General features: G+C 37.9%; 1 protein-coding gene across 2 annotated transcripts in view; it reads left to right on the plus strand.

Annotated features, from left to right (window-relative positions):
• LOC131971303 (synaptotagmin-2-like) overlaps positions 1–25,691 on the plus strand; it is a 73,353-nt gene that overhangs the window by 13,824 nt on the left and 33,838 nt on the right. For both annotated transcript variants that reach the window (XM_059332676.1, XM_059332678.1), the window contains exon 3: positions 20,795–20,856. The gene's annotated coding sequence lies outside the window, so the exon portion shown is untranslated. The remainder of the gene's footprint in view (positions 1–20,794; positions 20,857–25,691) is intronic.

Below are 25,691 nucleotides of genomic sequence, written 5' to 3' on the forward strand. Positions count from 1 at the left end.
TTGAGGGTTGAACATGGAGCATTTTAGCTGGTGTTTTTTTCATACGGAAATCTGGATGTGCATCCCTGTGTATTGTCTGCTGTTATGTAAACCTGACTGCTGCTGTAGAGAGTGTTTCAATGCAGTGCAGGGTAACGTTTATCTAGGGCATGGCTGGTTTGTGCCCCCTCATTGAAATGCGTCAATGGGGCTGTGACAGTGAGCTTGATATTGAGTTGGTTTTCTCTCTCTCTCTCTCTCAGACTTTCTTATGAAAATGTATGAAGCTGTTCTGCCTTAAGATATTCATGGGTGGTGCAGGGGCAAAACAGCCACCTACCGCTGCGGAGACCTGGGTACTGCTGCAGCTTAGTCACTCGTTACAACAAACACAATTGGTTGCATTGGTGGGTGGGAAGCCAGTGAGGGATACGATCCTCCTACTGGTAAGTTTATGTGCGTGGTGGGATCTGGAGGACACAATCCACCTTTGAGTGTGTTACACCATGTGTCATTGTGGAGGAGGCACTTTGCTGTCAACACAGGAGTATTGACTTTGGAGCACAAAGTTTAGGGAATTTATTATCAGCAAAATATGACTCATATTTACGTTTTCGACATTCCCATGCTGCCATCTTGCTGATGTAGTAGTAGTGAATGACGGTGATGCAAAGTTTAAATGGCGGATGTCGGAAGTGAGGTGGATAGGTCGAACAGACGACTTTCACCCAGGAGAATGAGGTTTGGGTCCCATGTGAAAACAAAAGTAAACAATTTTTTATGTTACTTACAATTTTTACGTAACTTACGGTAGTCACGTAACTCTCGTAACTACCACACTTCCGGCCTTTATGTACATTTATGTACATTTATTCACGGTTTAAACTGTCTTTTTTAGCGCCTAACCAAGATTTTTTTTGCCCTTTTCTGTCAGTGCTTTTGCAGCTTAAATTCACCAAAACTGCTGCCTTTTTTACAACCGCTAACCGTACATGTATGCATAATGACGCGTTTTCTATTTTTCAAATTTCAAATTGGGGAATGAAAGAAGGGGAAAGGGTTTAATCTGTAATTATGCATTGCATTTTTATCTGAAATCGTAAACTGCAAAGTAACTAGCAGCTAAAGCCGTTGAATAAATATATCATCACTGGTAGTTATGTTTCTGTATGCTTGATTGTTATGTGCATTGATAGACTGATGGGACTCTCCACAGCTATCCTCATCACATTTACTTGAAAGTTTCTTTAAAAAGTTATGTGCAAAAATGGTCCAGTTATTGATATTCTTCTTACATCCAGTGTCATTTTTCATATTTGTCATGCCCTTTGATCATTGGGCATGCATAAGTTTGAGAAATGAATCTGCAATATGAAGTTTTTCCCTTGAGATGAGCCAGTGATGAAACTGAGCGCAGTGATCAGTGGACATTGTTTTGGGATTTGACAGGACTGAAATATTTTACAACTCTGAAATCCATGCTCTCTAGCATGGGTCATTTGATTTTTTTAATGATACGCTTTCCAAAAACAAGAGTTCTTTTACAGAAGCATCCCTTAACCCATAAGAACCCAGACCCAGTAATCCTTAAAGGAAAATTATGGGGATTGTACAACAGAACACATAGAACAGATTTCTGATATTTAGAAAAAAAGAAAAATACTAGCCCTAAATGTCAAAGATCTTTGATCCGACATATATGTTACATTGGGCGTTTATGGAATTTATGTTTATGATATTTCTTATTTTTGAATGAATAAACTAGACACCTTTTCTGCTTACTGTGATATCTGTACAGCAGATTGTTTTAAATGTGCTCTATGAATAAAGTTTGACTTGACTTGACTTACAAAAACACAAATTTGCCTTTTTCTTTGCATCTCCACAACATATATAAAAATTGTGATATTAATAGTGTTATTAGACTACAAATTCCATTTCAGATTTGTTTTAAGTAACAAAATAATAATAAATCAATAATAAGTGAATATAAATAACACTGCATCATTTGATGGCTTCTCAACAAGCTACTGTGGCTGTAGAACACTGAAAAACACACTTATGTACTTGAGAAAACATACATGAACATTACTAGAACATTTAAAATGTTTGTGACACCCGCGTCACCGTGGGTTCTTATGGGTTTAATAAATGCATTGAATTCAAATTAGCATTATCAGACTCATCAGTTCTTTTTAAAATCAGTTAAAAGGGAAAAAAAAAAGGCTTTCCACATACACCCAAGCTGGATGTTACTGCATCATTTACTACTTTCTGATTCACACTCCTTTCACATCAAAGTTTGATGAGACTCTTTGAACCTGCTGTAAATAACTTCTTCCCTGTTTTGTGCCTTCCAGACAGAGCTATCATTTATGAAATGAGCTGAAATAGGTTGGAAAACATGCAACTGTGGAAATCTGACTCTTGTATGTGAAAAGAGGACGGCTTCTCAGCTTGGCTCTAACTCAGCTGGCGAGCTTGTTGTCCGACACCACGTTGACCGGGTTTCCCCCAGCGCCTTAGCTCTATGAGAACTGAATGGACTTATGGGGACTCGCTGATTGTGCTGCCCTCAGTGTGAAAGCACAGTGAAATTGTATAGTGCCATCACAGAGTCATAAATACATACATTGAAATTGACATTTCCTCCTTATCTAGTTTCCGGCATGAGGCTGAAAAGTTTAAGAATCTCTTTACAAACGCTCTTTTCATTGATGCAGCCTCACAGTTTTCATATTATAAAATGAAGAAATGAATCCAAATTGGAAAGTTAAGCTGCATTGGAAGTTAAACTGACTGTGCATTTTGTGTTAGGGCACATTTTAAACAGCTTGTGCTGCCAGCTAAGCTGCTACCCCTTGTGGGGAGTTTTCATACACAATGTAGGAGCATTTAGTAGAGGCAATACTGAGCCCCTGGTTTATGGAGCATCTGCATTGTATTGAGCTGCAGAAAATGAGAAATTCAGAATGCATTTCAATGTGACTTTCTGTGTTTGTTTTACCAAAAAAAAAAAAAAAATCCCTTTTAATTGAGCTTTTTAAAATGGCTGCTGTTGTTCCTTTCAGACGCAGGCACCACCACCCACAAACCAGGCAGTTATGAAACAGAGCGCATACTGGCTGGGATTATTTCTCCTCCAACTGTTTGAAGCTTAAATCCTTTAAAGATATGTCACTATTTATTTAATGACAGTATTGGATCACATTAAACCCTGCCAACACCATGTGTGTAGTCAAAATGAGACAATCTTTTAATTTAAATTAGGTGCAGCTTCTAGTAGAATGCTGCTGTTTAGAGGAATGGTCCTCTTTTAAAGAGACAGTGCTTTCAAATTGCTCCTAAGACTGAAATGTATCTCTTGTGACAAACTGGGGAGCAAAGATAAATCAGAAATGTAAATAAATCAGTGTGAAATAAAAAAAAAACGGTTGTGTACACCTGTGACCCATTTTTAAACATGTTTTATTATATAATGTTTGTATTTATAAGATGCCTATTAGGGCATTTTTGCTTCAGTTAACATTTCCCAGCAGAGCGGCTGCAGAGAGGGAATGGGTGACATACAGTCAAAGTGTCTCACACAGAGACATCAGGAAATGTAAACACAGACAATAATTAGACGGGTCATTCTTTGACTTTGTGACTGACAGGACAAAATATTGAGCTTGACGTGCAGAATAACTGATAATCAACGACATAATGAGAACCCACGGTGACTTTGTTATCCTGTCTGCAGTTTGGAATATTTTCCCGAATGCTGTTGTGACTATTTTATTCATATTCTCTAATAACCAATGAGTTCTTAATCGATGATTGGGCGATGTCATTAGTCCTTTTGACAGATACCAAATGCTTATTTTACTAAATGTACCAAGAGGACATTTAGTTTGTCAAAACTGTCACAACAAGAGGAACCCGGAGAATATTCTCTTGTGCTGTTTTAAAATGGATGCCAGATGTTTTTAACTGATTCTGCTCAACATTGGGCAGAATTCTCGTGTTTATTTGCCCAGAAATAGTCAGTACATCTGCTAACTGAATCCATGGCTTTGTCAGCGATTAGTCAGATGTCAGACGAGCTCGCCCTTAGCCCTAAGAACGAAGGCGTTGCATTATTGAAGTCTGAATACGGGACATTTTGTCTCTGGAGGAGGTTGAGCTTTGAAACACCAACGAGGGTGAAGGACCCAAAGAAGAGAGGGAGAATCATCCTTACATCCCATCATGTGGAGGCTCAATATTTAATGAGGGTTTTTTTATGCTCTTTTTACAGTAACATCCTTCGCTCAGGTGATTCACACAAGATGGATACAGAAATGTGTTCATTGCACCTTATTTGTTTCATAGCACCAACATTTTTATACTGTATATTCATATTTATTCTGCACTGGAATTCTATTCTACTCCTTAATACATACTCCTTCTTTAGACACTTTATTTGTATTTTTACATTACATTTTATTGTATTTTATTGTATTTTTATATTTTATTGCTTGAAGTATGCCTAGGTTGTTCTTTTTTATTTAATTATTTAATTGTGTTGTTATTGTCTCTGTGTGTAATGCTGCTGCTACACTGCAATTTCCCAGCTTGGGATAAATAAAGTCTATCTATCTATCTATCTATCTATCTATCTATCTATCTATCTATCTATCTATCTATCTATCTATCTATCTATCTATCTATCTATCTATCTATCTATCTATCTATCTATCTATCTATCTATCTATCTATCTATCTATCTATCTATCTATCTATCTATCTATCTATCTATCTATCTATCTATCTATCTATCTATCTATCTATCTATCTATCTATCTATCTATCTATCTATCTAAATACACCCTGCTCACAGTGTGCACATTGTAAAATGACTCTTTCACTTATGGCTTTAAAAATGTGACAAATTCATCATAGAGATCTAGGGTTTCTTGCCTTTCTACATTTTGACCCAACATCGTTTTACCTGCACTCTCTGATCTATGATTCACAATGGAAATCAACCCAGACTTAAGGATCAATGTTGTTCAGCACTCCTGTGCACACAGCAACCGTTGGCTGTGACAAGCAGCAGATGGTGTGCTATACAGTGATTTACTGCTGCATAGCCGGGGGTGCAGTACTTTTTTTGCGAGCCTTTCTCCTCCTGAATAATTGATAGGATTCTGTCAGTTGGCTTTGTAGGACTTCACATATTGTCAATTGAGTGGAAAGATTTGGCGTGTTATGCGTTTCTTCAAGGCTTTCTGGTTTTTAATTGTTCGGCCATTAACTTGCATCTGTTAGGATGCAGCAAGAGGTAAAAATGATGGTTATTTTATGGTGATTTAATGCTATGTAGAATTCCTACGGCTACCTGTAAACTTAGGATTGTTTAGGAGTAATAAAAAGATAGACAAATAGAAGATTTAAAGTTGTTTTAATGGAATTGGGTTACAGCTTTGACCTCTGCAGTCTGCAGTAGGACGAATACTAATAACATAACAAACAACATACCCAGCTCAGTGTAATACTATAACAATACTGCAGGGGCGGGGTATTGTACCAGTAGCAATACCTCCTTCTACTTCATTTGATACCTTTTTTTCCTACTTTATTTAATACAAATAATGTGAATGTAAGCAGTCCTTCCCATCCAAATTCATTACATGGTGAAGTGCCAATTCCAACAAATAGGCCACGCTTGACTTCACATCACAGGGGTTGTAGCTGCAACGGTCGGCTGCCGATCACATGTCACATTAAACTGAAGAACACTTCCAGTGATTGGCTGGGATCAACGCCATACAAATAGTCATTTTCTTCTAGATCTGGGTACAAAAAGGATATAATGAAGGCATTGTTTGATTGGAGCAGTTTTGATTTTTGGTATGGGGTTATTTGGGTCATTCACTTGAAGGAATCACATACCCAGCCCTGTATACTCCTAGTTTACCAACATAATTAATTATCTGACTAATTTATATCAAGCTACTTATGAAATTAAGCATTTTTTTTATATTTAGTTGAATAGAGTTACAAGGCCACCAACTCCTAGAAAAGAAAACGGCACATACACAGCCCAATGAATGAGATTTTGTGTTTTGAATCAGTAAAAAATAGTAAAATTGAATTAATGGGAACAAAAAGTAATGAGGTAGGCTTTGTGCTCCTTAATGGGTTCCTGTTGTGAATTTGGGCACTAGGTAGGCCGTCCCCCCTGCCCTCCCATGCTTCCCCTATTACCAGAGCACCATCCTGCTGGGATAATTTGATAGGCTCATAAAACAGACCCATGCTAGGTAGATTGGCCCTTTTGGATTTTCAGGATGCATTTTGGCCAAAAAGTAAAGCAGGTTGTGGTAACATTTACCAGCCAGGCCCCAAAACTGTTTGTGTTTTCCAGCCAGCTGACACTGCCTGCCAACAATGTCTGATGGCTCCATTGTAGCATAGCATTTAGGGACCTGCAACTATTACAGGAACTTTTTGCCACAGTGTACAAAGGCTGTTATAGTGTATGTTCGTGTTTTAAGCCATGTGAGTGGCAAAGCTCTAAGGCAGGGGTGTCAAACTCTGGCCCGCGGGCCAAATTTGGCCCCCAGTGTAATTTTATTTGGCCCGCGAGGCAATACCAAATTATTATATTATTATTGTAAATTAATGACATTGATGTGTTTTTTATTTTAAATTTGATTTTGCATGTCTGCACTATTTAGTTATATATTGTATGTTTATAAGCGTTGCTGGTTCCATATTTAATGTTAAAGCAAAACATGTTTGGTATATATTAAAAGGTTTATTTGTTCAATGTTGGCCCACGATTTTATTCAAGTTTTAAATTTTGGCCCATTGTGTATTTGAGTTTGACACCCCTGCTCTAAGGCAATGTTTGTCAGTCGATCCATCAGTCGGCCCACCAGTTTGGTCCATTCATGGCCACCAGAGGATGAAGCCTAAAGTCATCACTGACTTTTTTTCTTAAGCCACCTGCAGGTTAGTCTGACTCACCGGTTGGTTTAAAGAAATACAAACAAAGAAAAACCTTGTTTTAACCCAATACCAGAATGATAATACAGCCAGACAGAGATAAATCTGGTTATCAGGCTACCAGCAGGTTGACTTTTTGGCTTTTAGCAAAATATTTAGAAGACTATTGGATGGATTTTAATGAGCTGTGGTTCAGACGTTCATTTTACCTCCAAGATGTATTGTAATAAATTTGGTCTCTCCAGACTTTTCATCTAGTGCTGTCATCAGGCTGCAATTTACCATTTGTCCCAATACTTTGATTTATGCACAAATTCCTACAAAACAAATCACAATGTTGGCATGCTAACATGCTAAATTAAGGTTTAAATGTAATAAACTCACCTGCTTAACATCAGCAACTTAGCGTTATCATTATGAGCATGTTAGCATGTAGCTCAAAGCATCTCTGTTCGCAAAAGCAGTCTGAGTCAAGAACAAAATGTTCTCTTTTTTGAGAGCCTGTTTGGGTGTTCATTCTTCTACAGCAATACATTTTAATCACTTCCAGCTGTTGACACACCTGGCAGTGTTATGATTAATTTATTTTTTTATTTTACCTGTTAACAAGCTTCCTTGTGCTTTTAACCTCATAAAAATGGCAGGCTGACATCTATGTATACAGAGGGACTGGTTAAGAGGTCAACTATCTATATATAGATTTGTGTTGGTATTGATTCAGTTTACCCTTGAAATAATGATCTTTTCATCATCTTCTTCTCTTAACTGCTCATGTTACACTGAGTGCTACACCTTAATGTACACAAAAGGAAATGGAAGTTATTTCTGTAACATTTCTGGAAAACAACTGTACAGCTCACAATAATCAACTCTCACTGTAGCTTCACAATGAGTTCCTGGGATTTTAGAGTGGCAAAATTGACCAATTTGACTCTGTAAAGACACCCAGAAGGCTGCTTTCTAAAACAAACTAAAACTTTATTGAGGAATATTTAGCAACATTATGCATTAATGTACATCACATATACAATGTGTTTCATTGTCAACCAATTCTTGATATGATAACTGAGAGAAAAAGTTTTGGAAATAGAAAAAAACAGCTAAATAAACATAATTACGGCACAATATTGCACAAATCCGTTATGAAATATATGTCTTTTGAAAATGAACTTAATTACTATCTAAGAAATGGTCACCCTATTCAGGCTCCTTCAAGTTCATAGCAGGTAGCTGCTCCAAACTGATAAGTGCACAATTACTATAGTGTTTCTAACAGGTATCGATTGGTCTTGTCTTCTCTTTCCCTCCTTCCATTGATTGTTGATGCCGCTCTCAGATTACCAGGCTATGTGAGGCCAGGTGATAATACTCTAATGTCTGGCTGCAAGAACATCCCCAACGCACGTCGTCTTGTCTTTCTGATTGTGTCCGTGTTCGTGAAAGTCAAACATTCTTAAGATGTCACACATTTTATTTCCATAGGTTTGTAAAAAAAATAAAAATATTTAATGAATCAATTAATGCAAGCATAAGCAGCTCTTCATGAATATTAGCGACTGTGCAGCTGATTACTTCAGCAGTTTTTAGAATAGATGCTTGTCTTTCAGCTGAGAACACTACACTTGATTTGATTATTAACCACTACACATCCATGCAATCTCAATGCCGGCGTGCACATTTAAAATGGAAAATGCTATGTAGATATTTTGCAATGCACAGCTGGTGATTATTGTTTCCCAGAATGCCCTGATGCTAATGACTAGATGAGGCTGATGTAATAACACTTTGTTGATGTTTGGAGGCATTTTAATAATAGAATGTAATACTAGAGACCCCTGAAACACTACATCGACAGCCCTAATTTTAATCAGAGATTAATGTGTCAAAGTACATGCCTACCTTTCTCTCCTCTTCCCTGTGCTAGTATGTTTCAAAGGTCAGTGCCTAATTTAGTTTTTAATGAGCGCTTAATTGAAAACGACTCTCCGTCTACTTTACAGATGATCTCAGTTAAATATCGCAATGTTCTTAGGTCAAATCTTTTCATCACTCAATTGGAGACGGTGACTTTTTGAATACATGAGAGATGTCCTGAAAGGTAATGCCATTAATTTCTTTTAAAGTAAGTAACACTACTCTTTAACACACAATTAAGTGAATTATCTGTACAGGGCAAGAATGTTTTGAACTGTTAAAACAGCAATTTTACGCTCCTGAAGGAGCTGTAGATTAAAGACATGTATTAAAGGGACGCAACAACTGGCAGTAAGTCTATTAAAAGCATGCGTGATTAAATGAATGCATCCTGTGACTCAGCTGTTTGCATATATTTATTTTTTTATTTTTTTATTTTTAAAAATGCAATTTCAATTTACAATAATATTATGTTACTTCTTTCAGTTTTACTAGGCTAATGTTATGGCCAACTTGTGGCTTGTGGTTGTGATTATTCTTGTGTTCATTCTTGTGGTCATTTTTTTTGTTTGTTATGTTTGTGTTGATGCCTGTTGTCTTTGTTGTTGTATGTCTGTAAATTGTTGAGTGTTTTGTTTTGTAATGTACTTTAGGACCCCCTCGAAAACGAGAGGATTCCTCTCAAGGGGTTTATCCTACTCAATAAAATTTCTGATGATGATGATATATCCCCACAGACCCTGTATTCCTGTCCTGAACTTTAATATTGTGTTGTTTTTGGCGGCCCCTGTGGACAAAACGGCAGTGTTTCCATACTGCTTCATGTCTTAAAGATTTTGCTCTGACTAGCACGTGAAACTTGTGATTGAGACCGTGATCTTGCCACAAGCATTTTTTACTGAGGTAATAAATCAAGTGAAATGTATTGAGATAGATAGGGCCGGACTTCTTTTGGAACCGCCTGTGTAAAACCATGTGTTGCAGTTTATATCATAGATCAGGGGTGGGCAACCTTTACTAACTAAAGAGCCACTGTTGGCCAAAAAAAAAAAAGAGAAAATCGCATAATGGAGCCGCAAACCTTATATTAAGCCTAAAATGAAAATTAAACAGCCTAATAAGTCTAAATTAGCTTACCAACATTATTAATAGGCATATTGAGCATTTATTAATATGATTTTGAAACTAGTCTATCTCGGGGAACTCAAAACTAAACTCAAATTTGGTAAAACTTAAAGGTTAAGACTTTCGTAAGCTATGAAACACATTTGAGTTGACTTAAATGTCAAAACTTTTTAAATATGCTGTAAAAAGGCTATACATTTTTACAATTAAGTAATGCAAATAGCTTTTGGTCCACACCACTGATAAATGAACATTTTAATGTAAAAATATGTGTATCATTTTTTTTTGTCTCAGCCACAGGGAGCCCCTGCAGGCGGCCTAAAGAGCCACATGAGGCTCTGGAGCCACAGGTTGGCCACCCCTGTCATAGATTAATAGGCATACCTGTGTAGGAGGAAGAGGGCAAATTCAGGATCAGTTTTGAATCCTTTCAAATCCCACAATTCTCTCTGTTCTCTATCGGTTTAATGACCGACTGAGGTTGAGGTTGTGTTTTCGCCCATCCTATCCTTTAAGCTTTTTTAACAATTATTTTCTTTTTCTCTTTGCTGATCCCAGTATCAGCCATAACTACAAAATATACCATGAACAAGAAAAATCTCCTCCTGCTTCCTACTACTAACGTACTGTCTTGGAGAGTAAACATCTGCACAGCGGCTCTTCCGGTCTGCATGCCGTAACTTGTTCCATTTGATTTACAGATATTAAAAATAACTATATATAGCCAATATTCTCACTGATAGTCTTGTTTGCTTATATAGGTCATAAAGATGCATCTTTATTAAATTGAGAGTGTTTCATAACCAGTTAAAATTATTTAGAGCTGCATTAATTTAGTTCAGTCTGTCTGTTCTTCCATAATAAGTGATGCAAAAAAAAAAGCCTCCCTTGTTTTGTTCTACAGGCTGTAACTGTGCCGTGAGACTGATTTGACTATAACATGATTATGCAGCAAGGAGAGTCAGTTTTTATGTGGTGCAAGAAGATCATCATGAGAGGTTAGCTGTCACACCCAATCTGTGTTTGACTAATGGCGCCGTGGTTTCCAAGATTTGGGCCTGCCTTGTAATAGAGTTCACTGACAATGTGAAGGTGAATGATACCCACGAGCCACCACTCTGTTAGCCACTTGCGGCTTGTCTATCGTTTGTCCTACAATACCTTTGACCACATTACATGGAGCGAGAAAGCACATCCTCCCTCCTCTAAGTTTATCATAACAAGACTGCACTCTTCATCCTCATTTCTCCATGTTATGAAAACACAATCCGAACCTATTAGAGGTATAATATTAAAGCTGAATTGTTGCAATGGTTGCAGAAATGTGGCACTCAATAAATAGTATGAGAATTGATGATTCCTCTTTCTACTGATAGACCGTGATAGGTATTATGATTTATTATACTGAGAGGTCCTATCCTCTAGAAACAGCTGCTTGCAGAGCACATCACTAAAACCTATATGGCATTTATAAGAGTTTGTGGCTCCCTCGGGGGGGAGTTGTTGTTTTTTTGAGCCACCCTGCTCTCAGGAAGCATGTAATTCACAGACATTGAGCTCCAGAGGCTTTTGAGTGTTTCTCCCTTTTCCATTTGTCTTTGGACAGATTGTCCTATTTCATAATAGTCAACCAATTCTCCCCATTAAGAGAAGAAGTTGGTAACTCAAACAATGCATTGTACAATAGATCAGTTATATAAATCTATGCAATGTTAATGATCAAAAGCAGAAAGCGAATTGATACATTTCATTATTTCCTTAATAATATTTAATCTCTTCCTGTCTAGTGTTGTTTGTAGTGTTATGTTTCATTCACCGGGCAGGCAAGCAGGGAAGCAATTAATCTGAAATTGTGTGCTGGTTCGTCCCCGCTGTTGACCATTTCTCTGGGACTGGATGATGAATTGCCTTATTTCTGCACATAAACACAGGTCTTGTCTCTGAGTGAAGCAGGTAGCCGAGGGGGGGAGTAGGCGCTCTCCACCAGGATTTATGGACAGTAGCTTTGTGAAAAATAGCACTTGGTTCAAACAAGTGAAGTAAGATCATCGTTTCCTAAAAGCTAGGAAGACTGGGGGGAAAAAATGGCGCAAAGGCTAAATCTTTCTTGTTGGTATTTATGCTGTGTCATGTGTCTGATGGAGCAATTACTTTTTAACTGCTGCCAGGCAGGATTTTGAAATAGATTTGAAGCAGCCTCTTTAAATTTAGCCCACAGATCTGTGGGCCAACATAGTTGTTTTTAACCTGAGCTCCTAAATTGAATACGATCTCTGCTGGGCTTAATGCAACATAGCCCCCAATCATCAGGGTTGGATCTCTGCTAAAGAGTCTTGGCTCACAGTCCTTTGTCTGCCCTCACTGTGTGTGTACTGTGGTTGCACAGCTATGCAGCGAGCTAAACACACTTCCAATAAAGACTGAGGACAGGTGATGGCCTTTCAGGTTTTTACTGGAAGCAGCTCTGAAACTGTGAAGACATTTATTGGAACAAATTCAGTGATAGTGATTACAAATCAGAAACTAGGGAGATTCTATATACAAACTAGAAAATTTCCTCTGGGGAAATTCTGAAAGGGCCACGGGGGCTACTGCCGGTGTGTGTACACTATGATGAGATTCTTCAGAGATTTCAAACAATTAATACTAGTAATGTTATGATACTATATAATATACAAGGAGCACACCTACAACAAACATTCCTCTTCAAGTATTTATTTATACAGCAACCTATGCCCTTTAACCTCAAAATGTGTGTGTGTGTGTGTGAAACATTTGTATCTGGAGGACGCACTTACGTCGCAAAAAATGTGTATTCTGTAGAGAAAAGTAATAGCACACCAATCCCGATCAAACCGCACGTTTTGACATATAATTTGTCCTGCAACTCTTCAAGTTGTAGGACTAGTAGCGGGACGAAAAGCGTCCGGAAGAGGAAGAAGAAGAAATCACAGTATAACAGTAGTGCAGCACTGGTCCCTACAGATATTGCTGTAGGGACCAGTGCTCGGTGCGATTGCCCCGAGGCCCTAATGACCAAAGATATATTAAGACTGAGATCATTCAGTAACAAATTACCTGGATTGACCAGTGTAGACTATCTGCCTGTCAAATTACCCCATCAGTAATTCAGTGGTTACTAGCAATGCTGTTTTAGTAACACATTACCTACAGGCTGCTAAAAGCTAGCTAATAAAGTCCAAGTCTATAAAAGGCAATAATGTCTTTCCAGTGCAAATATAGTGATTAAGGAGTTAGGATTGACATGATTGTATCCAACCATAAAGAAATATTTATCTACTTTCTAACACTAACTAATCTAATGTTGGTATAATTGCCCAAAATCAGCCAATGTTCTGAACAACTATTACCGAACCAGCAGCCAGGAGCAACTCAACTTGTTCTAATTAGCCAAGACACGAAGACAAGTCCAACAAGGCAAGAGACCAATATCGACTGAGTACTACAGCCATTGCTTGGTTACTGATAATCATCATACAAAATTCTAAATTCTACAAAATCTAAAATAAGTCTAAAAATAGCTGCAATAAAAGGAGCTCCAGATTATGCTCCAGTATTTGTGGAGTAGATAATAAAAGGCCTGTCAGTATTTCCTCGAACACAGATGTAACAAAACGCTGGATGTACCAATGTCAGTTAAACTGCTTGTTCAACTGACACCTACTGCTAGTGGCTGAATAGTTGTGGAAGCCATTTATAAACACCATTACTATCGCTGTTAAATTCCATACTAACATGCTGTTTAGTCCACTTAAACAGTGTGTGAGATTTTTTTCATATGCCTTAGTATGAAACCAATATTAAGTCAACTACGTACTTTACTTCCAGTGAAATATTACAGTAGAATAACGGATGTTATTAGATACCCACCAAAAACTTTAATGTTCATCATGCTTGCTGTCAGGTATTGCAGATGCCGGTAGAGCTGAGGTTGGTGAGTTACCATGGTTACTTGTCTTCCACCTGCATTGAGGCTCTCAGGAAGAGTTGTGACTTCAGCTCAGTGGGTCCGGGAAAAAAGATACATACTGCTGTTTATTCACACAGAAATGCACTCACTGGCCACTTTATTAGGTGAAGTGTGTACCTAATAAAGTGGTCAGTGTGGTCCTTTGCTGCTGTAACCCATTTGCTTCAAAGTTGGACGTGTTGTGTGTTCAGAGATGGTCTTCTTTATACCTTGGTTGTAATGAGTGGTTATTTGAGTTACTGTTGCCTTTCTATCATCTCCAACCAGTCTGGCCATCCACTCACTGGATATTTTCTCTTTTTCAGACCATTCTCTGTAAACCCTAGAGATCGTTGTGCATGAAAATCCCAGTAGATCAACAACCATGCCATATTCAAAGTCACTTATATCCCATTTCTTCCCCATTCTGATGCTCGATTTAAACTTCAGGAGCTCGTCTTGACCATGTTCAAGTGCATAAATCCATTGACTTGCTGCCATGTGATTAAATCTCTTCTTAAAACCCACCTCTTCTCGTTGGCTTTTAACACCACGTAGAGTGTTGATTTTATGATTTTTTGTTTTTATTGTATTCATGCACATTTTATTTTGTGCGGGCAGTACATTTTACATTTTATTTTATTTATTTTTATCCCATTTTTAATTTATTTTATCTCATTGCATCTTACTGATCTATTGTTTACTACATCTCTTTGTATTGTGTTATGTATTTATTGTTTGTGCAGCACTTTGGAAACCTTGTGTTTGCTAAAATTGTGCTATATAAATAAAGGGGATTGGATTGGATTGATTGGCTGATGTTGAACAGGTTTACCTAGTAAAGTGGCTGGTGAGTGCATGTTGAATAATAGTACACGATTTATTTGCCCTAAACCTAGGTCAGTGGTTTTGTAGCCTAAATTCATGAAAAATGCAGCCTCATGTGTCGTTATGTGTAGTATTGACAAATGGTTTATTCTGTCGTTTCGGTTGGAGATCTTGTTAAAATGACAGCATGATGTTGGCAGGCTTTCAAAGAGTAACAATGGGCATAGCGTGTCATGGCAGGAGAGAGCAGAGGCTTTGCCCCAGGCTAAGTTATTCCTTTCAAGAGAGATGCTTTTTATAATTCATATAACATGTTTCATATGTATCTACAGTATATATCATTATTTAATGTGCAGTATCTCCCAAATCCACTTACTTTCAGTTTCAAATCAACCACTTAAAGTTAGAAAATGTTTGATGGACAGCACCGTTTTCCTCAGTTGTTTCTCTACTGGCTGTATCAGAGCGTGAAGAAGCCAAAGTGTCATCAATTGCTTGTTTCTGCTGACTGTAAAAGACTCCCACAGTCAGCAATCTGTCATGTAAGCAACCACCCATCACGCACTTCACCTCCAACACTCTGGGAAAGTGTATGGACAGTAAACAGTGAAGCCCACGACAGCCTCCGCCTCGATTTATATTCAGACAAATGCTGCAATGTGCACATTTATGAAACCTTTCAACACAGAATTTTTTTTAATAAGATTTAAAGGCCCTTTTTTTTTCCCTCAATCAGATTCTTACTGTGAGTAATGGCATTGTACATGATATTAAACGATATTAACAGCTTGGGTTATTTCACATGAGAGATTTCTTTATCACTGATTTGAAGTGAACCAGTCAGGAACATTCAGCAAACCACTCAGTCCTGATGAACAAATTAATAAGAAATTATTACTAAATATACTGTTTGTCCTTGATTGTAACTAATGTAGATATGAATGTTCATTTTTATAGTGGAATACTTACCACATAAAGGCTTTCAGTGGCTTTAAAAAATATGCAAATTCACAAATTCTGTCTCCATTTCTGATTTGAAGTGAAGAACTGTGTTTTTCCTCTTTTCATTTGGTAGCTAAGTTGAGTTGAATGTCCTTCAAAGTGCTGCAAATCCCTGACCTACCTGGACACAGAGATATTACACGTGACCAAGCTGTAAGAAAAGCTGCTTTACAGAACTCTATGTAGGCGTCACAGCATTTTATGACGTTGAAATCACTCATTCCGGCCTGTCAGACACTCTTTATGCAGGTACCTCAGCTCAAATGGGCTTTTCTGCGTGCTGTGCGTATTTGTGTTTGTGCAAAAATGTGTGTTTTTGTGTGTAATCACAGGGCCACTTCTTTAATGTGTTCGCCTGCCTTCTGGCTCTATGTTAAACCCCTGCATTGCAGCACTGCCAGTGGGATTTCAGCAGGCACGGCCCTTTTTTTTCCTCTAACCCTCCATCCTCACAATAGAGAGATTAAATTTGGGCCAGATCTCCTCCTGCGTGGAGAGCTCCCTGCTCACACATGCACATCTTCCAGTGTTCATACGCTACGCTCCAGAGGATGCAGGGCAGCTGAGAGCCCCCAAAAGTCTCCTGTAGGCTCCCTTTGCCCCACATGAATCCCACCCCACCCCTCCCCTGTCTGAGTGGGAGCAACAGTCATGTGGAGCCACGTGTCTTAGAGACAGACACAGACAGAGAGAGAATGAGACACAGAGAGAGAAAGAAAACATGGGATCCTTGGGGCTCAGCAATTCAAGTACTGTCTATGAAGCTGCACAGTAATCTTGTTAAAGAATGGAAAGGCTCTGTAGTTTGGTGCTGAGTGACTTTTTCCAGTTGTTTGGACTACATGCTCCTCTTCATCAAACAGAAATCTACTGGGGAATAAGAGGGAACACAAATCAGAGAGTGTTCTTTCTCTTGGACAGCTGTGTGATTTTAGTAACTGGGAATATTAGAAGAAAGCGTTATTTCAAGTCTCTTACTGTGGACTTGTTTAATCAATGAAATAAACTCACAGCCGTGGACAGAGTCAATAAAAACAACAGACAGCGCAGACAGCTAAAGCAGTGCTTTGGGAATAATTTTTCACTAAAATTCTGAAATAACAAGCTTGGACTCTTTGATAAGAATGGTGTGATGATACTTTGGAGATTACTTTTTATGGTTTCATAAAATATTAAGACACAAAATCATTTCAAGCAGCCATCATTGCATTTAAAGTTAAACAGGCAGCAACCAATACTAAATTGTAAAAAATGTGGTTTTCTTAGGATTTTTCCCCCTGAAAATGTCTGACCTTGACTATACTGACTTGTATCCCTGCAAAGTTTGTTACTAGAGAGGTGTTTTCAGATTCCTTGACTGAAGGGGGAGATGTTAGTGTACTTCCCTAAAATCTGAAACCCAAATGTAATGACAGTCTAGATTTGGTACATCTCGACTCTGAAAGCCAATAAAAGACAGAAAAGAAACCTGAAACCTCCAGTAACTTCGTAGCAGATATTATTTTATGTTTCACAACCTCTAGCACTCTGTCAGCCACTGCCAAATGAAATCTATACAAACAAGATAAAAAATGCTAACGACACTTACCATTCTGATACGTCCGCTAGTTTCTGATTTTGGTGAATTGGCTGAATCTCTCCGATATTTCCTGTAATGAATCCTGTAAAGAAAGAAAGCAGCGTTTTTCCAGTACTGTGCTTTGTTTCCTTCTCCTGTCTGAAGCCGGCGTATGCTTGGCGTTTTCCCTTGATATATTTGCATTTTTTCAGCACTGTGTCTTCTATTTTCAGAGCTTCATTCCCAAAGAGTGATGCCCAGAAATGTCCTGAACACAGAGGTCAGGGTCTCTGCAAATAAGACACCACCACACACTTAAGTACTGAGAGGTATTACTTTTGTATGGGTTTTGGGAAATCCTGCATTGCATACCAAAAATACCTGACTGGTGCACAGAAGTATGTGACATCACCTGTTTTCAACTGCCCACTTCAGATAAGTAAAAGGAGCACATAATACAGAAATATCTCATGTGAAACAACCAAAATTGCCTTAACTTTGACAGAAAATACTGTTTTGATATAGGATAAATACGTCTTCGGAGCCTTTAACGTTCATTTAGATCTATTATAGTCATTAAAAATCCATCTGAAAGTGTTATTCAATGTCACAGCCAATGACACCTTCCTCCTGACATTGAATGACTTGGCTTTTTCATTTTCATATGACTCCATTGCCAGCCTGGTTCACTAATGTGGACTTGTAATGAAAAACAAGGGAAAGAGTCTTCATTAAACTCCTTTTCCCTTTACCTCTGTATATTTTGGTCCCTTGGGGACAAATAGGTGTGGGAAAGATCCAATTATGTTCACCAAGAGGCAATTCCCTTCAACGTGATTGTATCTGTGGATCTGCACATCAGAGCCTGTCGCCCCTGTCAGCCTGCCAATTTATGATCTTTCAAGATTCTTTTTTCTTTTTCTGTTTTTGAGTTCGATTTGACCTTAGGTTTGTCCTTACAGGATAACAAATATTTCTGCTGTGACATTATGCTATAATATATAACTTTTATGCTAGAGATTCTAATCAGGTTTGATTTAATGTTTTTTTATTTATTTTTTTATTTTAATTCAGTCCTTGTTGTTTGACCTTTCAGTTTGAAATAAAATGCCACTTGTATTTTTGGAGTGCTGCAGTGTGAAGCAGTGTTGAAGCGTTGCTTTTCTCCTTCCTGTCACTGTGGCCCCTCAGCCAGCTGAAAACAACTCACTTTGACAGTTTCATAGTGTTTCTATGAGGACTGTGGGTATTTCACTGTACAGGAACTTAAAGACTCCCCAGTCTTACATTCTCCTACATTATTCTGCAATGCAATGATATTTTTCATCGGCTGTCTTATTGCCTAGAAATGCTTTGTGTGCTAGAACTAAAAGGTCACAAGCACAAAATATAGAAAATGATTTAACAGTGTTCATTTTCATTATAGATTTGATGGCATCGGCAGATCCTAATGATGGAATGATCTCAAGGGTGTTATTCATTTAAATAGCAATTTAAATGAGTTTGAGTCGAAAAAATAAAATTCATACATAATCCATACAATTCGCAGAAGAAATGCTGGAGATGGCAGAATTGTGTGAACTGTTTTTCCTCACTGAAGTGCACAAATTGAAGTTGGTTATCTCTCCCTCTGGATGTCTTTCATGATACAATTACAATAAAGCAATTAAGTCCAGTGAATCATGAAATTGATTGTTTTGCCAAAATAGAAGAAGGAAATTGGGCCACAAATAGAATATCCTCAAAGGTCTGCATAGGAACACCGACAGAATTCGACTGATCATAAAAGTACTTTAAATCTATTGTCAGCATGTTGTGATTTGCAAGCATATTAAAGGGCTCAGTAGATTGTCCCGGATCATGTTATTATGCTAGGAAAGTGACTGAGAGCTGGTTGTTGTACCTGAAGGGAATAGTTTAACATTTGCTTTTCCTGTTCAGAGCTAGATGAGAAGATTGATACCGTTGTCATAGTTGTACTAGTAATATGAAGCTCCCAACAGGAGAGGGTTAGCTTAGCTTAGCAAAAACACTTGGGGCAGGGGGGGATGCTAGCCTTTAGCCTAACAACTCCAAAGCTCACTAATTAACATATATTTTCCTGGCAACCTCAGGGTGACAACAAGACTCCATGAAGTCCCCTTCAGTTTTGTAAAAGATATAATGTAGCCTATTAATTAGTGACCACACATGACAGAGCCAGTCGAACGGTTTCCCCCTGCTTCCAGTCTTTATGCTAAGCTAAGCTAACCATCTCCTGGCTGTATTTTCATACCTTACAAACAGACATGACAGTAAATTTATCTTCTATCTAACTCTCAGTGATTACAAGAGAGAAAGTAACTGTTCCTTAAACATTTGACTATTTTTCACAACTGATGGTAGAACGAATGAGTTGTCTGACTTTCCTCTCTTATAAATAACTAATTAATCATGCTCTGAAATTAGCCATGAGAAATAATAAGCCAATCTTTGTTTACCAAAAGTGATTTTGTTCTCCGTTGTTCTGCTTTGATTAGATGCCTGTGTATGTCTAACACATTCATTAGTACGGTGTTGTTCATGTGCCAACACTTATTTTGTCAATAAAACACCTCAATATAAAATTATAAAAGATAATATAATGGCTGGTGAATTAATATTGAAGAGATTAACCTTGCAAAGTCCACTAGTCATAGAAAAGTTTTCAAATTAGATGAAATGCGTCATATTTTAAGAATAGTGTGTGAACTCAAAGCTCTTTTAACTCTGATATGAACTTCCTGTGTGCTGTTTTATGTGTAGCACGTTGAGTCACGGACGGTTTTCAAAGAAACACTCATTACAGTGGTACCAGGGGTTATGACAATGAATTGATTCAATAACTGGTGAGCCGTAATGTGCATTGGATAGCTTTCAGTCATAATTCATTCGTCTTGCAGCTTTGTGGATCTGAAACGGCTGGCTTCAGCCATATATCAGCTTGTTTATGTGAGAGGGAGACAGCTATCAATATTCTTCTCTTGGCTCAAAACGATTTTTGTTGTAATAAGGTTATGGCGTGTGCAACTTTCATTTTCTATGGTTTTATTCAAGACTGCTAAACATGCTAGGTGTGTGATTTTATGCTATTGGTAGTCTTTAAAAGATAGACACACTAGTTTAAAGAGAGAATTCATTCCAAAATCAAAAATACCTGTTTCTTTCCTGTGGTACTGGTTGTTTTGGTATGAGTTTATGCATGTTCCAGGTAATAGGGAAAACATGTATTTCAGCTTTTAGGGTGAACTGTACCTTTTAATTACCTTCAAATCAGTCAAACACTGTACATTTACATAATAAGAGAGGATCAACCTTCAGAAAATGTTTAAAATCAAGTCACATTTTCCAAATATCTCCAAGAAATACACTACAGATGTTTCTTTGACTCAAAGAGTGAGTGAACATCTCTCTTTCTCTTTCAGGGTTTCTGACTGACAACATTGTGATTACATCCAGCCACTTTTCAAGAAATCAAGATTTGGCTGTAAGTATCCCAACGGCAAAGATATTATGTGTGATGCGTGTCGAGGCTCTCAGCCAATGCTGCGAACTTTAAAGGTTGTGAGATAGAGAGAGAAGCAGAGAGGAGGAGATTCTCCACTCCATCAGAGCAGTCCAGTGTCATTGCTGTGACCGTCCTCTTTAACAGGAGACAGATCACTGCACATTGTTAGATGCCTCCATCCTCTGCAGCTCCCCTCTCAGAAATATCAACCATTCCTTGTCCTCTGAGAAATCCAGCTTGTCTGCGTGTCCCTACTGTCCATTGAAGGCACGGCCCAGATGGCAGACTGACTATGGCCGGATGCTTCTTCAAACTGTCCAGTAATATAACACTCTGATGAGCTGTGGGGTGAAGCTCTAATTGACCTGAAATGAAAATTCTCTTGATTATCATTAATTGCTCAGCAAGATATAAATTCTATTTCTGGAGAATGGAGTTATTTATACTTCATAATAAATCATCACAGACGAATATTTTTCAGCTACACATGGAATTTTTTTTTCTTTTTTTTTTTCTTTTTTTTATTTCTTGTTCATTTTTATACCTGGTACAACTAAATGTACTTTTCTTTGGACAAATAGAATGATAACAACAAAAATAGCTCATAAGTTTAATTTAAGAGCTGATCATTTTCCATGTTTTTCTTTTTTTTTTTTTTTTTTAAATATGTGTTTATTAAATTTCCAAAAGACAAAACAGGAACACATACATGACAAAAACAAAACAAAAAAAAACATACATTTGGCTCACATACATATTTAAATTCAGATTTAGGCGAGAGATTCAGGAGTCATCCTACACAAATAGGATAAGCACTACACATGGAATTTAAAAATCAAACCAGTCCAGTAGTATAATATTTGTAAATAGAATTGCATAATCGCATGTTCTGGACTCCACTAGATGTCAGCATGAAGCACGTTGTGTGTTGGGTTTTCCCCACTCTCCCATCTGTTCTTAGAAAAGCTCTGCATGTGCCAGGGAGGAGGGAGCCCACTGCAGTGTGTAGTGAGCAGGAAAGGCGTGGCGAGTGTGAAGGTGCAGCCCACTGTGAACAAGCATGATTTACTGTCAGATTGGTTGAGTCTCCAGTATACCATGCACACTCCAGCACTCAGCTGATTAATCAGAGTCATTTCCATGAGTGATGGAAGCTCTGGTTCCTCAGAGGCTGCAGAAAAGCTAATAAACCCCAGCGGACAATAGCCACGCCTTGAAGGACGGTCACCGGCCGCTGCTTTTATACCGACTCTGTTACAACGGCCATCTGCCATTATTCAGCCCTCACTGCCCTGTGTCTGCCTCATCGTTATTAACATTGATCAGCTCAACATCTACTGAATGAGAATTCATACCCGGGGGGACTGCCGGTGCACAATTAGCTGTCTGAATATGCAGAGCCATTAGCGGTTGTAGCTCTTACTAAATGCATAGTGACACTCTATATTTTTCCAGAGCACCTGGAGAAAAGTGCAAATTTCATCTTTATCTTTGGTTTAAATGAGGCTCCACAGTTGGATAAGAAAGAAAAAAAGAGTCTTTCTATCTTATCAGGACTTTACCTAATGAATAAGAACTCAAACACAGAGATTTTAATTTTGGAACTTTTTAAACTGCAACTCATCAACTAGTTTTTGCCCACCTGGGAGATAGCTGATTCACAACACTGCAAAATTATTATTCATTTGCGGTCGTGTTTCTGGCCACCAAATGAAAGTGTCCCTTATGTTTCTCTGATTTTGGTCTTCACCAACTCTAGTGGGAAATATCTGGATATTTAGCTGCTAAATGCTTCACTATGTCACCAGCTTGTCTCTTACTGTGTCTGTCTTCTGTTTGCTGCTGAGCAGGGAGTGTAGAGGAGGTCTTTAGAGCGTATTTTTTGCTGAAAATTGCTGTCTTCGGTGGCCAAAAATGATGATTTGAAAACCAAAACAATAGGATGACACTCTGTATACTGTACACACTCTGTTGCACCCTGCAGAGCTGAGTGTGACTGCAAAATTAGGTGAGAATTCCCTGTGTCTGTTTCTCACTAGGAGCAAGCACAGTGCTCATGTAAGACATCGTTAACAGTAAATACATTTAAATATTGTTCTATAAAGAAATATGAACATTTTACTTTAAATTAGACAAAATCAATCGATGGATTCAATCTTAGTGCAGAATTTTATTTCAGTTGAATGAATAAATATTGATGACAAGGAATATCTAAAAACATTTTCTTCTCTACACTAGATACTTTAACATTACGTTTTTTTCTGGATTTGGATAATGTGAAATATTTAAAATAATATCACAGAAAAATTTAATCAACTATTTGTCAAAAAAAAGGTCAAATGGCTTTATATGAGGCAAGGGAAACATTTTGCTCAGCAGTAAAAAGTTAACAAAATGATTTAGTATTTTCTTGATTAGCTGTATGATTTATAGATACAAATAGTGAAAAATGTAGAGTCATTAATCAAATCAAATCAATTTTATTTATATAGCCCAAAATCACAAATCACAGATTTGCCTTCCAATTGCTTGGAAAGGGAAACCTTTCGTTTTTTAAAAGTTTTAGAACCTGGAACTAGTAAAAGTTTGACATTTTGGCTCGGAAATTAATAGAAAAGATTAATAGATTAGCAAAGACTTTTGAATTTTGAATCCACGAAAGGTTCAGTGCATAATTCTGGAGAAAGATGGATGATTATTGAGTCGGTGTACCATGACAGTGCCGTGACGCTGCACCAAACCAAGGTATCAGTATTTCACGACCTTGGAATAAGACTCAACAATCAATGATCTTTCTCCAGAATCACTCTGCATCTTTGAATGTTTCAGCTCTACATGCAAGGCTTTTACATTTATCATTATAAAAATTGCTGCTAAACCTATTTTTTGCATCCACCTGGTGATAGACTGGAATATAAACAGACAAGAGTCCCGTTTTGTTCCATCTACAGTTGTTATTGAAACAGCTGGAATTCTATTCTACTCCTTAATACATACTCCTTCTTTAGACACTTTATTTTTTATTGTATTTTTATTGTATTTTTATATTTTATTGCTTGAAGTATTTGTTCTTTTTATTTAATTGTGTTGTCATTGTCTATGTGTGTAATGCTGCTGCTACACTGTAATTTCCCAGCTTGGGATAAATAAAGTATATCTATCTATCTATCTATCTATCTATCTATCTATCTATCTATCTATCTATCTATCTATCTATCTATCTATCTATCTATCTATCTATCTATCTATCTATCTATCTATCTATCTATCTATCCATCCATCCATCCATCCATCCATCCATCCATCCATCCATCCATCCATCCATCCATCCATCCATCCATCCATCCATCCATCTATCTATCTATCTATCTATCTATCTAAAAAAATCTAAAATTTGCCATTTAGTCCTAAACTGGCATTTTTACCTGCATTCCCCTTTAGTCTTTAGGTGCAATAACATCTTTTTACAGTGTATGAATAACACACATTGTAGCAATTTCTGAACAGCAGTGTGGAGACACATGATGGGAACATGGCTCTAGCAGAGGGGTTTCCCTCTGCCTCTGCCAGATCTAAAATGGGCCAGTGCAATGAAACACACGGTATTGCATTGTTGCACCTACTCACATCTGCACAAAAACATCGCAGCACAGATACAAAACCCAGATTATATCACTGACTGCCAGCAACATACCACATTTACCACAATATACATGAATGCAGCATTCACTGAAAAGATTGGAGAGCGGCGACAATGCTTCACTGCTTCATGTTTAGGGCCTCTGCAGACATAAATCATAAGACTTCACCTGATAAAAAGAAGCACTAGATGTGATCATTTGAGCATGTTAGCTCTATATGCAGTGTTGGGACACATCTCGCTTTGTTCTCAGCTCACAGTCTTTTTTTCTCTGTCATGCTTCCTTTCTTCCTATTTTTCTCTCATCTTGTCAAGGTTCTGTGGAATATATGCTGTCTCTGAAATCCAGCCAGATTGTTTAGACACAGCCATGTGCCTTTACTCATTGCTGAGAAAAACACATGGCATTACATGTGATTTTGTTAAGAAAAAAAGGGCTTGGCTGGAGATGCATTTTAATGGATTCCCATAGTCAATGACTGAACGGCTTTAATACTGCAAGCTCCATGCAGTCAGTCTCCACAACACACTCGCCTTATTAAATATGTATTCTAAGTTGCACTGAATCTCTCCTGAGACTTGGCCTGTTTAGTTCAAAGTAAGGTCTGATGGAGGTTTTTTCTCTCTTTCTCTCTCTCTCTCTTACTACTGACTCAATGAAATTACTAGATTATTAGTGTATTTGGCTTCTGCTGTGGCAGCAATAGTCAGCAGTATAAAACTATGATGAGAGCATTTATATTTCTCATCTGTCACTACAAATCACCCTGTGCTTCGTGTCTCATGGGGCAGGTGCCAGTGTTGCTCACCATGGGTTTACCCAGCGTGCTATGAATCTTGGTTGGATCAATATCCTGTTCCCACTCAGACACTGAATCAGACCTGCCTGGGTTTCAGGGCACTGGGCTGTAAGATATCTCTCACATTGTGCAAAAGAGTCCAATAAGAAATACAGGCTTGACTAGCCTTCATAGATTCACTAGCAAGGCCTAAATGTCACACCACATTGTTCATGAGGAGGGAATATAAACTATTGAGCTTCAAAACATGTTGGAGGGCTGCCATTTTACTTTCACCCTTCACAAAACAATATGGAGGCGGAGAGCAGCAGGAAGAGTAGAAGCAGCCACCCTCCAGGGTTGGTTTTACCTCTGTGATCCTAAAGGCGATATTT

Source organism: Centropristis striata, chromosome 5, assembly GCF_030273125.1.
Source record: "Centropristis striata isolate RG_2023a ecotype Rhode Island chromosome 5, C.striata_1.0, whole genome shotgun sequence".
NCBI lineage: Eukaryota > Metazoa > Chordata > Actinopteri > Perciformes > Serranidae > Centropristis > Centropristis striata.